General features: G+C 43.2%; 1 protein-coding gene across 1 annotated transcript in view; it reads left to right on the forward strand.

Moving 5' to 3' along the window:
• slc35f1 (solute carrier family 35 member F1) overlaps positions 1 to 17,618 on the forward strand; it is an 86,575-nt gene that overhangs the window by 18,787 nt on the left and 50,170 nt on the right. The gene's annotated exons all lie outside the window — the stretch shown is intronic.

The raw sequence follows: 17,618 nt of genomic DNA on the forward strand, positions 1-17,618 counted from the left end.
TGCAGTGGGTTTGCGAGGGAAATTACTGAGAAATAACCCAAAGATCAATGGGAGGATTATCATTCAAATGTAAACCCTGGGGGAAAGGGCAGCACATATTTCCGCATTCATTGGGTGAAGTCTTGCAGTGCAGTTTGTCATTATAATGGCAGTCCAGTTTGAGCAGCGCAGTAGCCAACCTCATTACTCTAGAGGCGCACTGGTGACAAAGCTAGCAGCATTGGCTGTGTCGCAACTACCTGGTGCCCACTTCCCCATCCCATGCTTAATATGTTTAAGTATGGATCCTGGGTGGGGGTGGTGGCAGTGGGCCAATAGTGGCTGATCTTATTCAATTCTTAGTACCTTCTGATTTTGTATTAAGTGATTTGGAATAAGATGATGAATGCTTAACTTCCTCTAAACTGGAAGATTTGATGGCTTTTGATGGCTGCCTCTACTGTCTTATGTCACCATGACGACTACAGTGATATTTTGGTTATGAACACTGTGCTGGGGCCAACTACCCTCATCGCCTCAGCACACACTCGCGTAATGTGTTAGTATATAACCTGACTGTAGTGCTGAGCTGCCCGGAATGAACGGGATATCAGGACAGTCATTAGTACTCGAAAGTGGATCACACTGCCTCCCTAATTGAAGGTTGTGCCATTTTGTGTGAGAGAGAGAGAGACTTGAAAAAATGGATTTACTGTAGCCTCTAGTGTCAGATATGTTTCCACTGAAGACGGATTTGGGCGCTCGACAGTCTCTGGCTATTAGACCCTCAGGGGCTCCTGAGGTATTTCCTGCAGGATCTGATGAAACTGTGCTTCTGATGCATAACAGAAAGCAATCTAACTGTGGTTGCTGGCTTCCAGTACACCTTACACTTTAGAGCATGTTTTCTTATTGTTTATTTGATACTTATGTCTGTTAAAGCCACACTGTGTACTTTTTTGTTAGTTTGATATGTGCTCAAAAGCATTTCTTAATACAGATAGACAGTACTGTATATTGCCAAAGGCCTCTGAATGCCAGGCTCAAATAGATGCCTGGGCAGCAAAGCAGAGATATTCCCTTTTGAGACTTGTAAGGGATTTTAGCCTTTAATCAGCCAATCAGGAGGTTGGAGAAGCTGTAAAAGGAGGGATTGGGGCCCTGTGTGTGTGGTTGTTGGGCTCTGGGTGTGTGGTTGGGGGTGATGGACAGAGGGAACGGAAAGGGCTGAGAGAGGGGAACAAAGATAGTTGCTTAATGATCTGATCTTGCATGTTGGAACTTTAAAGCCATTAGTATGTCGTATGTAGTATGTAGTATGTAGTATTTGGAATTATATATGTCAACACCTAGTATGGACTTCTAATTGTATCAGCAGAAATGGTATAATTTATTTGGGCTGTATATACCGTATATAAAATATAGAGGTTATGTAGACATGTCTCATTCTCTTAACATGTTTAAGCCTAATTGTGATCTTTAACCCACTGGTCAGAATAGGGATCTTTCAACCTTCTAGCTGTGAGGTCAAATCCAGACGTAAGGTGAGCCCTGGCTTTTACTAATATTAATTGGGAATCCAGGGTACCTGAAGGACCTTCAGCAATTTGTTCTTTCTGTAAATTATCTTTTGGTAACAAAGATTGATCAAAGGAAATTGCTACAAAATGTTCTTCATTAGGTATCTGTCAGCAAGGATTACATCACTTGATAGCTCTAATTGCAGTGGAGCTGATTACAATTTGTTTGTAATTGATTGGGTTAAAATGCTCCTGTCGATATCTGATTGCTGCAGAACAGTTAAATCAGGATTAAGATTCTTTGGTGTTTTATTTCAAATTTGTTTTCTCTCTTGCTATTTCATGTAATAACCAACCACAGGCATGTCATTGGTACTTTCATAGGACATTTTCATCAGTCAGTTTCCACCCGTGGCAAGAGAAATCAAGAGAGTGACACACTCGAGAAATGAAACCGCCATGTTGATAACCTACTGTCGCATGAATCTGAATTAATTTGCTTCGAATGATGTCCTAGACTGAGACAAAAGGTTTGTTTTTCCCTCATATCACTGGCAAAGTTGGTCCTGTAGGAACACATTTACCGTATCTAATAACCTTTAACCAAGGGCGTTATGGTTATGAGTTAAGGTTAAGGTGTGCGTAACTTAAAGCCACGAAAGACCAAACTCAACAAAGCAGGACAGAGTTCTAAAGCAACATACCAGACATTCCATAACATGTCATGTCACTAAGTATATCATTTGGAATCCTTTTTTGCTTCGCAGTTTGATTAAGCCCGTGGCTATCTCATTTAGTGACGCTAGTGCGTGTGTATGCCGGTGCAAGGGTGCTTTGTGCCGAAACCTTGGTTGCATTTTGTTCTGTCTCATCTTGGGAGACAATACTTTTCCCTTCACCTGTCATGTTGACAAGGTCATTAGGAATAACTTTCTTGTCATGCAGATTATGTGGCAGCCCAGGCCCTTTATTAGAGCGATTATTCTGAACAGGCTTTAATTAAAGATAACAGCCAGTGCCAGATTCATTTCCCCCTTAAGCCTGATTGGTTATTGATTGACAGCTCCTTTTCCCTCTGAGGGAACATTGAAACAGGGGATGAATGCACTCACATGCACTGATAAACAAACAAACAAACAATCACACACACACACACACACACACACACACACACACACTCACACACACACACACACACACATACACACAAACATACAGTATGTATTCATATTCTCTTTGCTTAGACAGCAGTTAGTTATAATATTTATGTCTGGATGGTAACTTTATCCACTGCTACAGTTATCACAGTAGGCTACAATCTCTCATGTCAAGGTTTATAAGTGCAGCAGCTCAGCACTACTGAGGAGAATGAGTCATAGAATTGAACAGCAGTACACTACATACATACACACACTGTGGTCCCCTTGTCCAGTGTGTGGGCACACAGAACACTGACACCTTCTCCCCAGTCGGGTCTTGGACGCAGCCCCTTAGGGGAATATACTGCAGGGCTATTTCAAATCAACAAGAGATAAGACGCTCCCAGTGTTGTACAACACGCGTGTTGCCTGACTTGTCAGTATGGGATTATGGGATTTAAAAAAAAAAAAAATTTACCCCTGCCCCCAGAGAAATTAATCTGTTTTTGATGCTTTTGGCTCAGCACAGTTCTTTCAAGTATGACATTAACGTCTCCAGTCTTTCAGAGGTAATGACTGCTGTGCGCTTTCAGGATTATTTTTAATGCTATGCATCCTCTCTGGGAAGGGAAAAAAGGTCCTTGCATATTTGAGTGGGGTACCTCGTCTGCAACGCATGCCTTTTGCTTTTACTGGTAGCCCATAGGTTTTAAAATTGCTTGAATAATTACAGTAATTATGATGACACGACGGCAACCTCATTGAAATTCAATGTCAAAAGTTGGGAGCACTGTCAAGTGGCAGCCAGGGTATCAGGGTACCCAGCCAGGGCAACGTTTCGCTCTGAACTTTGTGTGAAGTATTTGTCAAGCGGCCTTTGTGTGAAGAATCTAATTATTTCCGAGGTCATTATAATTTGACAGCCACCTAAGGACAAGTGGTGCTCATTTTTTAAACTCACAAGGTTAAACTCAAAGCCAGCGTGTTGCAGAGGAGAAAAGGGCATTTGAGCGTGCCAAACTAACTCATGATGACATTACCATGCCGGCGAACACCCACACAGCAAACAGTTCCACAATGGTCTGAATTCTAACCCAACATTAGACCATTTGGCCAGGTTGTGTGGTTCGATTCGAGTCCATATCTCCCCCGGTCCTTCGCTGAGGCTTTGAACACTGCTGCGCTGGTAGAGTGGATTGAACAAAGCCATGCCACTGCTGTAAACAAAGATTAAAACGGTTCTTTATTCTTTGCCAGATTCCTCCCATCACTCTCAAGGTAGTCTGGTACAGTAGACTCGTTGGAACATCAAAGTCAAGGCTTCTCCAATGATATTACAGCAAATGTCAACAACAGTCTGGGTTTCTTTCAACTGACAGCTTGTCAGCTTCTGCAGCAAATAGTATTCTGTCCTTGTTACTGTGTTTCACTCAAATTAGTTGAAACTAACAGTTAGTGTTAGTGCTAACTGCTAAATGCCATGTAATACCTTTTTTTATTTTTTTTTAAATGATTTGGACAAAGACGATTCCCCTTGTACATCTACCATCCCTTTTGGATTAATGATAATAATGCATGTTAGTTATTGCGTTATCACGATCAGACGATGTAAACCATCCCCCCTTGATTTTTTTTTAACAAATTGACCACTGGATATGATCAAGCAAGGAGAAAGAAAGTGACACAGAGGGAGCTCAGGAAGGTAACACAGAACTAGAGATGGTTGCAGACTCTCGGGAATGATGAAGAGAAGATGGTAACTGACTTTTATAAGAGGGAGGGGCAAAGACAGACAGTTGTCAGTGCTGGAGCAGGTCCAGGTCTTTGTGTGTGTGTGTGTGTGTGTGTGTGTGTGTGTGTGTGTGTGTGTGTGTGTGTGTGTGTGTGTGTGTGTGTGTGTGTGTGTGTGGTGTGCATCATGTGCATCATGAGGGTCAGTCAGAACATGACCGGAGTGTGTTTCTCAGGCTCGCTATCTGTTTAAATAATCACCCCTCAGCAAGTGAGCGTGTGTTTGTGTTTTTGTATGTTTGTGTATGGTGTGTGTGGTGGGGGGTGGTGTGTGTGGTGGGGGGTGGTGGCATGGGACAGATGGCATCCAGCGATGACTATGCCACACTGTCCAGGGGGGTCGGCCACCTGGACCAGTCCCAGAAGTCTGCATGTCCCCCGGCCTCCATTCATTCATTCATTCATTCATTCATTCATTCATTCATTCATTCATTTGTTCATTCATTCATTCATTCATTCGTTCATTCATTCATTCATTCATTCATTCATTCATTCATTCATTCATTCATTCATTCATTCATTCATTCATTCATTCATTCATTCATTCGTGCATCTATCCATCTATGCACATGTAAAGTTCCAAGGGCAACAGATTCTGTAAAAAGTTAAAGGTTCTGTGTAAACCTTCTTCCATGCCTCGAACGCTGTGGTGGCAACAAGGGTTCTCTGGGTCTGAAAGACGTCCATCAGAGCTGTTTTCTCTCAGTCAGACATCCGATGGGTTTCACAAAAAGTGTTCTAAGACAGAGGTTCTATCATCTGTCTATCCATGTATCTATAAATCAATACTATCATTCAAAAGCCTATTGATCTCGTCTTGATCTTGAGCTCAACGAGATCCGAGCATCCATTCAACCCGTCATCTGTCACTTCATTGAGTCATCTGCCCGTTCAATTCTCTCTTAATATGGGTGGCACTCAGGCCGACAGATAATCTGTTTTTCGTGCCTTTTTTTTCTGCCCACCCATTATGCAAGCTCATTCAAATGCTCCTCTATTCCCAGAAATGTTTATCGGGGCAGATGAGTCGAGTAAGCTCACCCACCCACCCCCACCCTCTCTCTCCCCACTAGCACGCTGTCCCAATGGACCTGACCGACCTCTCGATAAATCACCTTTTGCTCAGTCCACCCACCCCAACCCCACCCAAGGCCAGGGAGACCCGTGTGGAGTGTGATGACCCAGTGCTTAGTCACTTCCCCAGCCTGTCACTGTATTCAGTAGTGCTATACGCTATCAACCTGGCTGCCAGCTATGATGTGTGGCTTACTGCATGGAACTCTATATTTGAAGTGTTTTTTTTTTTTTTTTTCTTGGGTTGGACGTTAGTTCCTGTAAAAACAAAACACTAGAGCAAGAGCACTAATTGCTTTTTGTGAAGTTGTTTTGAGATTAAAGATATCACTGTAGATGCAGTGAGAACATTTGAAAGAATAACAGGGCTAAAAAATGATCCAGATCATCTTCTTTTGATGCATGTGCACATACACCACTGCCATGCACACCAGGATTCTATACTATACTGTCCATGGCCGCAGGAAAATCTTGCTTGTCCTTTCACCGTGTTTCTCACTCCAGTTCTCAGTTAGGAAGATGTTCTTGGTTTGCTTGCACATTCTCTAACAGATAGTCTCTTTCAATTTATCCTCCTGTCCTCTCCCCTCTCTCTCTCTCTCTCTCTCTATCTCTCTCTCTCTCTCTCTCTCCCCCCCTTTCTCTCTCTCTGTCCATATCTGTCTGTCCTTGGATTCTAGAGGGTCTGTCCAGAGGGAACAAATCACTCGCTGTGTTCATCTGGTAAGGGAGGGGGATGAAATTAGGCCTTGATGTATATTTACCTCTCGGTGAGCGGGAGTACGTGGAGGTCATCCTGCTGATGCTCATCGACCAGGACCGGGAGTAATTTGGGGGGAAATGACATTTGATTGGGCTTTCAGAAGCACTGTGCCACACGGGGGGGGGGGGGGGGGGGGCGCCCCGCCCACGAGCCCAGGAGCGGAGGTGTCTGTGAAATCAATCTCTGTAAACACTCCGACTCTTCTCTCGTTCTGACGGCCGCTCGCTCGCTCACTCTTTCACTCAATCGCTCACTCGTTCACTCAATCTCTCTCTCTCACTCAATCCCTCCTTTTTCACTCACTATACAACCCTCCCATCTTTCACCTTCCCTCCTCTGTTGCTGTTTTTCGCTCTCACACTCTGTCTGTCTGTAGTGTCTATAAATACACAGACTTCTCACTCTCTCTCCAGCTTTCTCTTTTCACCCCCCTCTCTCTGTCTTCCTCTCACTCAGTCATCTTCCCTCTATCTCCCTTTCTCCTGACATCTCTGTCTGCCTTGTTTCTTTCTCTCTCTCTGCCACACCCTTCTTTTTTATTCTGTACCCCTCTACTTTCTCTTTACCTTTCTCCTTCTCTCTCTCCTCTCCCTCTCTCCCACGGTCAGCCCCCCTGCTGTCCACACCTTTGACCACCTGAGCCCTTTACAGAGAGAGAGAGAGAGAGAGTGAGAGTGTAATGAGCCTTCGGTAGCCCCTCCATATTTTAACTTGCCTTCTCCCTTTCAAAGGAGGCTAAGGGGCTCTGTGAGCGGTCATCACATTACGTCATATCACATGACATCACAGGGGCGAGGGCATTACATCACTCAGGGCAGGATTTGGCCTTGTTACACATTACAACCACAGGTTTTTTTAAAGCACGGAATTTTCTTATTTTTAGTGTTGCTGTGTCTCAATCCTGAACCTCAGTACCTCCCTTGCATTCTTTTTTTCCGGAAGCGTTTTGCAAGTAGAGTTATTTGAGATAGTGTTATAAAATGCCTCATGAAAAATTCATTTTCGCACTCACCTGGACAGTTTTATTCTGTTTGCCTCCTCCTTTTTATAGAGTCTGATAATTAGTCAAGTCGTTGGGAGCATTGTGTGCACCCCTCTTGAATACCACTGACTCATCCGCTGGTGGGAAAGGTTAATGACAATACAGACAAAACACAGAAATGAAACTAATCTTTTTTTCACACAAAATGTAATTTATTTTTCCCATTTAAGTGCCGTTGCATATGAAGATGGCCGAAAAACAAGATGATATCTTTTTCTCTGTGGTTCTTCTCCCTCAATTAATTAACCTTTCCAACATCTAGAACCAGGGAACACAGTTTGCTGAGACAAGTTAATTGCCTATAGATAAGGACAGTCTATTGTATTGCTTGAATCACAGGCTTTCCCAGTACATTCTTTTCTCTATCTTGGAAATTCTATCCAGACCAGAATCACGCTTCCGCTACAAGATCAAGGTGGTACAGTTTAGTGAACAAAGGGATCATCTAAGAGTGCATTATTAAACTGCCCAAGAGTGCATTATTAAACTGCCCAAGAGTGCATTATTAAACTGCCCAAGAGTGCATTATTAAACTGTTCAACTCTATAACTTGGGCTTTTTATACCTTTTACACACTTTATGTCTTTGTTGGTCCTGTCCAAAGTCATTGTCATTGGTTCAGTATATGAGTCTTGTGGTGTTTCCTAACACTTGTTAGTTATGATTAGATAAGCAGACTTGTCCTCTTTGAGTTCCTCTTTCTGATCTCATCTCACCTGTCCTTGAGGAGAAGGGCCAACCCAACCAACCCAGCCCAACCCTATGATCTCTGCCCCTGGCCCCAGTAATCCTCTCCTCTATCAGTCAGCACAAATCAGCCCCCCCCCCCCCCCCGAGACTCTACATGCCACCTCATCTTCAAGGCCACCATACACGTAAACATGGGGAGCATCAATGTGCTGCATTTAATCAATATCTGCCCGCGCCCTCTGCCCCCCCCCCCCCCCCCCCCAGTAGCACTGACCAGTAGACACAGTTAGTTGTGACTGTGGTCCAAGGTGGTTTAGTACAGCTTACATCATTCACCACCTCACAGTCAGTTCTCATGTGATGGGTTTTGGTTTTTGATGCGAGCACAGCTTTTAATAGAGAGAATTTTTGAGAAAATGAGGCCACATTGTTAGCGAGCTGTGATAAAGCCGTGGTGTGAGACTAGCTGTCAGGATACTGAAAAAAAAAGAAAAAAAAAACTACTTCTCGCTCTGCACAGAATAAGAGCTGGTGTCATGTGCTCCAGCATAAGGTGTCCGTTATTCTGCTAACACCTATCTGCTGCACCAGAAGGTTTACTCTTCTTTTAGTACTTTCACACATATTGTTTGTGATAGCGAGTTTTGCAGGAAGGAGTCATGCTGAACAACTATATTTGAGGTGATAATGTTGCACTGCTGGTGTCCTCCATTTTGAATCTCTGGATGCCCAACAGTTTCCTTTTAGCATCTAGGATTTACAGTGGTTCCCATGAATAATTCAAACCCTGTTGGAAAGTATATGTTGTATAATATGTGTGTGTAAGCTGAATGGAGGAGTATTGTTTTTTTACCTGATACACTGAAAAAGCTTCCAGCCTTTTGTGCAGGACACACCACTGAGCTTGGCTTAATTCAGTGAAATCTTTACCCAGGTAATGTTACCTGGGGCAATGTGTCAGAGCACCAAGAGAGAGAAAAATATACACACATATTTCATCTTAAATATAATTGCCTCCGAGCAGAGCAAATTGCTTTCCATCTAAATGCAAATTTCTGGCCTTCCTTTGGCATGGTCCAAGAATGAGATTGGGCCGATGCGACAGCGCCGCCTCTCCCGGAAAGCGTCGACAGCTTAATGGCGAATCCCCGGTAGAAAAAGGACATCAGAAATGAACACCTTTACAGTAAGGCGCTTAAGTGTCTATTGATTTCCCCCACACTGCTTAATGCACACCTGAACAAACATCATCCTAATTGGCCCTGATCTGAAGTGAGTAACCAGGGCGTTGTTTGTTTAATGCACACAGTGGATGAATCACGGCACAGGGCGAGCCCACATCTGTGTTTAACTGATGCTGGTTTTCTTATGGGACTTTATTCACTTACTATGGAGAGCTCCCCGATTCCCTCATTTCATGCTGGTTAACCTGCCGAGAGTTGCCTTTCAAAAGATTGGTAGGTATTTTAGGTATTGAAAATTGTAATCCCTTAATAATCCCTAATAGAAATTATAACTAATGATATGATTTGATCGGCTTTTCATTGACATTAACATATCTTATGTGCCACTGTATTTTGTAATATGCCATTATTTTGGATAATACAAAAACCATGTGAGCATTGTTTGAGCATGAAGTCTGACTAAATTTGACTGACGCTGCACTTGTCACCTAATAATAATACCTATGAAACAACTGCAGTGACATTTACACATCCCCATTTTCATTGAAAGTGAAAAGGCCAGGGTGCATGTTACAACATGCAGTAAGCAAACAGCACCTTCATGAATTTCTTCCTAGTGTAGCGCAGACCATAAATTCAGGCTAAAATGCCTGCCACATGAACAGAATCCTCTCGTAACTTTCTGGACAAAGCCTGTTTAAGAGTGTTATTGCGTAGGTGGGCATAATTACTATCTGAAGCCTCACAAAAGATTTTTATGTCAGTGCTTCATTAGAAGCATAAGTAGTTCGTTAGTAGCTTAGCTCTGACTTGATATAAATAGAGTCAGCCTCCGTACGCAGGTATCTCACAAAGCACCTTTGGAGAAGACAGGTTTGTACATGCACTGCCATTAGCTGCACCACAAGCAATTAACAGCAGTTTGTCCAATCACACAAACATACACACTAAGCAGTTGTGACAGTGCAATGTGTGTGGGTGTCAGTATTCAGGAAGGAAGGAGACCACAATTATAATGTACAGTTAAACGGAAGAATTTGGATGAATCCACAGCACTGTTATGAGGCCAATGCTTTGTTTACAACTCTGTAGCTTCATCCCCTTCCAGCTGCTGTGAGAAGTCCATGATCCTGTTAGTGCTATTAGGGAATGTAAAATTCCAAGAGACAATGCTCATTGTTTATGGTGCTGTATAAATCAGTAAAGGGAATAAGAGTGTGCCTGCTTACTGGATTTTCACAATTGAAATACAAATTCTGATGTCCGTGTTTCTTCGAGGCACAAACTGAATGAGACGGAGTGTGTAATCTGAAATGATTTGATTGTCCAATCATGCAAATGCTAATATGATCTAATTTCCACAATTATGGAAATATCTGGAAAGCGATCCCTGGGCTAGTGCACATGTCACCACCAGTGAGATATGTGGTGGATTTGGCCGGCTTGTACAGCACTAAGTGCACATGTGAAAAGTGTGTTTGTGTGTGTGTGTGTGTGTGTGACCAGGCTTAGCTTTGTAGTAACCTTTAATTCCTGCTCCACTTATGATTCTCACTAGCTTGATCCACTTATGATTCTCACTAGGTACGACTAGCATACAATTAGCTATGGGAGTTACTACATGCTGAATCCTCCTTATATATGACAACTTCACGCGATCACTAACAGGTCCAGCAATGCAAAGCTGAGTGATTGGTATGCCAGAGCCATTGTTTGCTCTGCGTCTTTGCCAGCGTGTAATCTGAAGAGGTTGAGGTAATTACTCTCATTATTTTTGGCTAGCGGGTGGGGATGTGCAGCTAAAGCACCATAATTAAAAGTTTCTGCTAGGAAATGGAAGGAAAACAACACCCCCTATGCCCAACACACACACACACTCACAAACCGCCTCGCCTCGCCTATTCTTTGCCGCATATAGGGCTCAGATGCTCAGCGCTGGCAGATAGCCACTCTATCAGATAATGGCGCTATCATCCAATAGCCCCCCCATCAGTCAATTATCAGGAGCGTGGAGAGGAGTTGCGAAACTAATTACACTCCTGCCTAATCTCGAAACATCATCAGGGGCAACGTCACATCACTCTAGTTACTTTCCATTTCAAGGCGGAGACGAGCAAAGAGGGAGAATCTGTCCGCTGGTGGATATTCTTTATGTAGGGCTTCTGAGTTTCTGTGAGAAGAGGCACACAGTAACAGAGCAGGTCAGAGCTGAGACATATACTGTGCGTAGATGGGTAGAAAGTACACACAGAAACTCAGGACTTAAGTACAGACTGACTTCAGTGCAGTAATATGAAACTACTCTCAACTTTAGGACGACTGTATTGGCACACTGTGTGCTAAAGACTCAACTGTAAAATCAATTTCCTCTCATGTTTTTCAGAAACGTTTGAACACCAAACAATATTCTAATTTGCTCTCAGACATTGAAAACATTGAGGCGCCTCTTTGCTATACCAGTGAGGAAGTTTCTTGTTTAGCTCTCAATATTAGCCCTTTGAGCTCTGAAGTAATCTAATTTTGCAACCTGCTGCGTAGCGTATTCAAGCATGCCACGCTACTCATGTTTTTAATTTCCACTATTGTACACAGACTTTTAAAAGGATCACCCCTGACCTGTTTTTGTTTTTAAGTGGTTTATACTTGCTTTGTTTCCCAGGTATCGCTAATGAGATTTTAAATTAGCTGTGTACTGAGGCGCATTCATTTTAATGTAATAAGCCTGATAAGGAATGTGAGTAGGTTCTGTTTAAGAGTTGTATGAGAACCTTGAGCTCTATGAATGATTTTAGTTTTTCTTCTCCTGAGACAAATAAATAGACACACACACACACACACACACAAGCACACACACACACAAGCACACACACACACACACACACACACACACACACACACACACACACAGGGGCGGTTTTTCCTACAGGCGGTATAGGCAGTCGCCTAGGGCGCCACTCAGAGGGGGGCGCAAAAAACTGCGCCCCCCTTCTATATCTTCAACCAATATTTTGACATAAAAAAAAATCTAACATTAGGGTAAAATGAGGCAAAAATCGAAAACGGAAGCGGTACGTGCGTCCTTGGTGTTGTCAGAACATGCTAGCTCAGTGAGGAGTTTAGTTAGAGTGTGTGTGTGTGTGTTCAAGAAACTTTGAAGGACGAAATAATGAAGAGGCAAAAGCCATCCGGGGCGCAATTTAAGAAGAAAAGAAAGGAAGAAGAAGAGAAACGTGCCAAGGAGAAAGGTACATCCTTAAATCCTGTTCTAGCCTAGAATGAATTCCAGATAAGAAAACGTTCACGAATGCGTGAATTGCCCCGGGCACTTTAGTGGAGTTAAGAAGAAAAGATGTATCTTATCATTGAAAGTTTTCCTACTCCCTGTCACATAGTATATCAAAAATGATATGTCCATTTATTCTACATTATACAAAAAAGACATGATTAAAATAAAGGCGCACATATAAAGCCAATAGCCAGTGCACCAACACTACAAATATCTTACTCGTTGCATAGCACACCCATTAAGGAAGCCAAACACGGCAACTTGTCAACAAATGAGGAATACAAATGGGGCGTGGCCGGAGCGTAGTCCAGCACAGGCGTGACGTTTTCTCAGTGATTTGTTCTTGAATTAATGTTTGTTCATCGTCGCAATCGTTGTTGTGTTTATGTGAAAGAAATGCAGTCTTACAGGTCAAAATAACATTTGAAAGTTGCAATTCCGTCATGAGTGAAGCTCGCCTAGAGCGCCAAATGTGCTAGGGCCGCCCCTGCACACACACACACACACACACACACACACACAGTCTCTCTCAAGATTTACCTATGAGACCTTAATGTATACTTCATTAAACCAGTAATGCAAGTCCCAGGTGGATGTTAGAAGCTTCACATAGATTGCCATGAAAACAGTGATTGTTCTGTTCTGACAAATTTCCCAGCAATTCCTATGTAGATCAACTCTTAGAGCAAGGTAAAACAGAACACAATGTCCGTGAAATCTATAATTCCCAGTTACCACAACAGTGCATGTTGGTTGAATTTTAAAGTTTACAGATGAAATTCCACATGGTATTCTCGCTTCCACCAATCATTTGATGCAATGTGCACATTTTCTTCTATCTGTATGTGGAGAGAATGACATGTTTATACTTATTCGAGCATGATACACTATGCACTGACCCAGACCCTTTCAGGTCATCCTGCACCGAGTTGCTCATTGAGCCCTCCCTGGAGGAGAAGTGACTGTGGAAACTCCAGACTGGCCATTGTGCCTCAATCTCCTTATCTATTTCCCTCTCTCATTCCAACTGTTTCCGCTTTAGACATACTTTTCCTCATACGCTCGCCCTCTCTCTCTCTCTCTCTCTCTCTCTCTCTCCCCCCCTCTCTATCTCTTCCTGAATTCATTTCAGTGATATAGATGAGCTCATTGGTATGGAAGAGTGGTTGTCTTTCTCCCGTCCTGTGGTATTTTCTTTTGGTTTGGAATGCAGGGCTGCTGTGAGGCCTCAGTGGGTTGTTGTGTGTGTGTGTGTGTGTGTGTGTGTGTGTGTGTGTGTGTGTCTGTGTGTCTGTGTGTGTGTGGGTGTTTGTGTGTGTGTGTGTGTGTGTTTGTGTGTGGGGGAAGAGGAGTGGGTGGAGGTGGGAAGGATGAGAGGCATTACCAAGGGAGCAAAGCTGTCAGTCCACCTTGAAAGGCTCTCCGGAGACACCTGCCCGCATACCGAATCAGTTCTACACACAGATAGACAGAAGACTCACACACACACACACACACACACACACAGAGGTGCATGCTATGTGATGGTGAGATATGTAGGACGGTGGAATATGAATATGTGAATGAAAGTGTCAGGAGTCATTACGCGTCAGAGAGAGTGCCTGTATAGTTTGTGCACTGTTGTGGTCTTGATTCTGATTATGTTTGCTCTGCTCTGTTCATATCTAAATAGTTCACATTTCTCAAACCACTACATAAGATGAGACTTCTGCCACGCACTTCTAAAAAATGAGGTGAAGATGGCACAGGGCATATCAGTCTGACACAGCTTGTGGAGACGAAGGGTTTATAAATCTATATCTGTAGCCCTGACTTTTAGAGTCACACAGCATGGAATGTCATCACCTGGGAATGTGCTGGGTAGTTCTCCGGAATAGTAAGTGAATCTGGTGAATGTAGATTGTAAGGCAGGCCCAAGGGTCTGTATTTCGAAAAAGACAAGGCATGTACATCCTTCATGCAGTTCCACTGTGAATGGTCGAACCACTTGAAACTGTTAATATGATCTTGAGATTGTAATTCATAAGAGTATGTAAGTCATATTGTTTTCTTTACAAGTTAGTTACTTGTGTATTAGTTCATCTGAATCACATCAAAATGGCTCTGGTCTGAATTTGTATGCAAGTATGCAAGCAGGTATGTGATTAGGGAATGGAATTAATAGGATTTCACAAATAGAGGAGCACAGACCATCACATCTCTTTTTTTCTTTGCTTAATTTGGGAGCAAACCAAACCCTTTTCAAACATCTCAGAAATGTAATTTCCCAGTTGGACATTATAATTGTTGCAATGAAGAACTTATTGTTACTACAGTAGTAGATTTCTCACTTTATTTTTTTTACAAGTAAATACAGTAATGGGTGGATGGGTCAAACATGGCATTCTGAACGTTCTGAATGCACTGACATCAGCAGTGAATGTTCGAAGTAGAATGCTCAAAGTGGGATGCTGTTCAACAGCACTCAGACCGCAGAGAAACTGTGGTACTTCTTTCATTAATCTTCTTTCAGATTAATTGCTTATACAACATGGAGATAAATTTTGGATTTCGTTTTGTGAATTATTTACAAAATGGCTTTGACTGCCACCAAGGTATAGTTTGATCCTCTCCTTTCACTGCTGAGGAGTCTGCAGGCCCATCTCTCTCTCACAAAAAAAAAGAAGAGGGGGAGGCCATGAAGAGAGAGGCCCAACGGCACAGAGAAGAGGCTGCAAGGGTCTTTTGTGGCATATTGAGCCACCGTTGGGGCGACAGTGGTTGCTGGTTCGATCGTTGAGCACAGCACTGAACCCCCAACTGTTCCCGATGTTCAGGTTGGCACATTGCATGGTAGCCTCCACCATCAGTGTATGAGTGGGTAGGTGTCTGAGGCATGTAAAGTGCTTTGAGTGCTCTATGAGTATAAAAGCGCTGTATAATTGCCGTCCATTTACCGTTTACCGTTACCTCAACTATGGAGGCCTGCAGGCCACAGGAACTCACCATGGCTGACCTGAAGCTAGCAGCCACATGCAACAACCTGATCCAGTCAACTCTCTGTTGGCCCAATATATAGCCCGGTATGAGAAACCACAGCTGTATAGTGTGCTGAAAGTGAATACTAAAACAGCATGTTGAGATGTTGAGCATGTTGAACAGGTGTGACAAGGAGAAAAAGGAAGGGAACACATGACAGAAATTACAGAAAAGGGTCCAAGGATAATCCTCCCAAAAAAACAACAACAGAGCACAAGACTTAAATGAGTTGGAACAAAATCAACCAGTGCTGAACGTAAAAGTTTAGTCCCTAAGCAGCCAAAGTGGAAGAGAGCCAAAGTAGACCCCACTCAGGCCAAAAGCACAAGGTCTGTCCGTGTCCACTGAAAGAGTAGAAACAGAAAGGAAACTGAGGCTAGGAACCGGGGACTAAACAATAGGCCAGCAGAACTGACTCAGGTGCTGAAGATGATCATAATTATATAATAAATTCACCCTTTTAACATCGTATATGACTGTGTACCTGTTTCCTTTGTTGAAGTGTATAAAGAATGTTAAAGGCTCCTCTGAAAATATGAATGAAAACATCAGGTGGACTGGTCAGGCCCCGGCGGGAGGAGATTCACCTGTGTGAATACAAAAGCACGATATGAGAGATAATGGAAATCCTTGTGTCTGTGTTACATAATACATTCACCTGATATGATAGATACACAGCCCCTAATCCGGTCTCTCGTTCTCTCTCTCACCTGTAAGTTGGTATACTCCACACACAGACACATTTTGAGATGTTTATATTCTTAGAGACAAATATTAGTCAAAAATGAATAGTTTCCCTTGTCTCTACACTTAGAGTAGTTTTCCAGTCTCATCCATCATGTTCAACCCTTACATGATCTGTTGCATGCTGTGGTGCTAGAAATCATGATAAATATGATCTGAAATGTGATTAGATCTTCATCTGAGTAAATAAATTGACAGTGAAAAACCAATATTTGTTTACAGGAAATTGTGTTCTTATTTATTCATTTACTGACCAAATGATCCAACACTAAATGTGTACAAATGAACCCCTTCTTCCAAAAACGGGTGTGAATCATTTAAACAAATGCTTGAGGCTACTGTTGATGAGTGTGGCACAGCTGGGATGAATTTTGGTCCATTCCTCCACACAGAGAAAAAATTCTCTCTCTCTCTCTCTCTCTCTCTCTCTCTCTCTCTCTCTCTCTCTCTCTTTCTTTCTCTCTCTCAAACAAACAAACAAACCATCTCTGTGATGTTAGTGGGCCTCACATGACTCCCCGCATCGCGCAGCACCACTACATTTCTACTGGGTTAAGGTCCAGACTTCGTCTTTGAGATTGACTATTCTTAAATAGTCCAACTCCCGCACCAAATGCCCCAGATTTCAGTCTGATCAATGGGACGTGGGGTCCAATTTGTGTGATGTGGTGGCAGAGGTCCAATGTGTGGAGAGTCCTAACAGCATATCAGGCTGACGGTCATAATGTTTTACACTGAACAATGAAAGAGAACAAAAGACACTGACCCAGCAGTCAATGTCCACTGACCACTTTACTCTCAACAATAGCCCACAGACAGAAGAAGGGAGGGAGGGAGGGAGCGAATGACAGATGGCAACAGAGATGGGGAACGACCATCCAGTGAGAGAGTGCATATGGATGAGAATGAGAAAGAGAGAGATGAGAAAGGGAGAGAGAGAGTCTGAGGGAATATCAACCCCATGCAGACAGCATCCTGCGGAAGCTCAATCTCCCCCCACCACCTGTTGATGAATGGCAGGAAAGCCCCGACAGCTTATCACCCCGCAGAGGCCGAGTGTATTTACACAGACAGAGTGTATTTATATAGACCCTGGCCACCGCAAATCAGGGTGGACGTGCCTTTGCTCCCGAAAGAGACAGGCTCTTATGAGGGTGCAGAGGGGGTTAGGGAGAGAGGTGTGTGTGTGTGTTGCAGCCTTGAGCACGACGAGTGATGAGATGTCTGGCCAGGAATCCCTGAGCCGACACCTGTCACTCAGCACCTGGGAGCCACGACTATGGCTGAGGGAAAAGCCCCTCCCATGTTTTCTCAGGCTTGGAAAAGATAGACCTCTGTCAAAGTAATGGCAGTGACTGACAGGTTGTTTATCCTCTAGTCTAGAGTAA

Source organism: Clupea harengus, chromosome 15 (genome assembly GCF_900700415.2).
Source record: "Clupea harengus chromosome 15, Ch_v2.0.2, whole genome shotgun sequence".
Taxonomy (NCBI): domain Eukaryota; kingdom Metazoa; phylum Chordata; class Actinopteri; order Clupeiformes; family Clupeidae; genus Clupea; species Clupea harengus.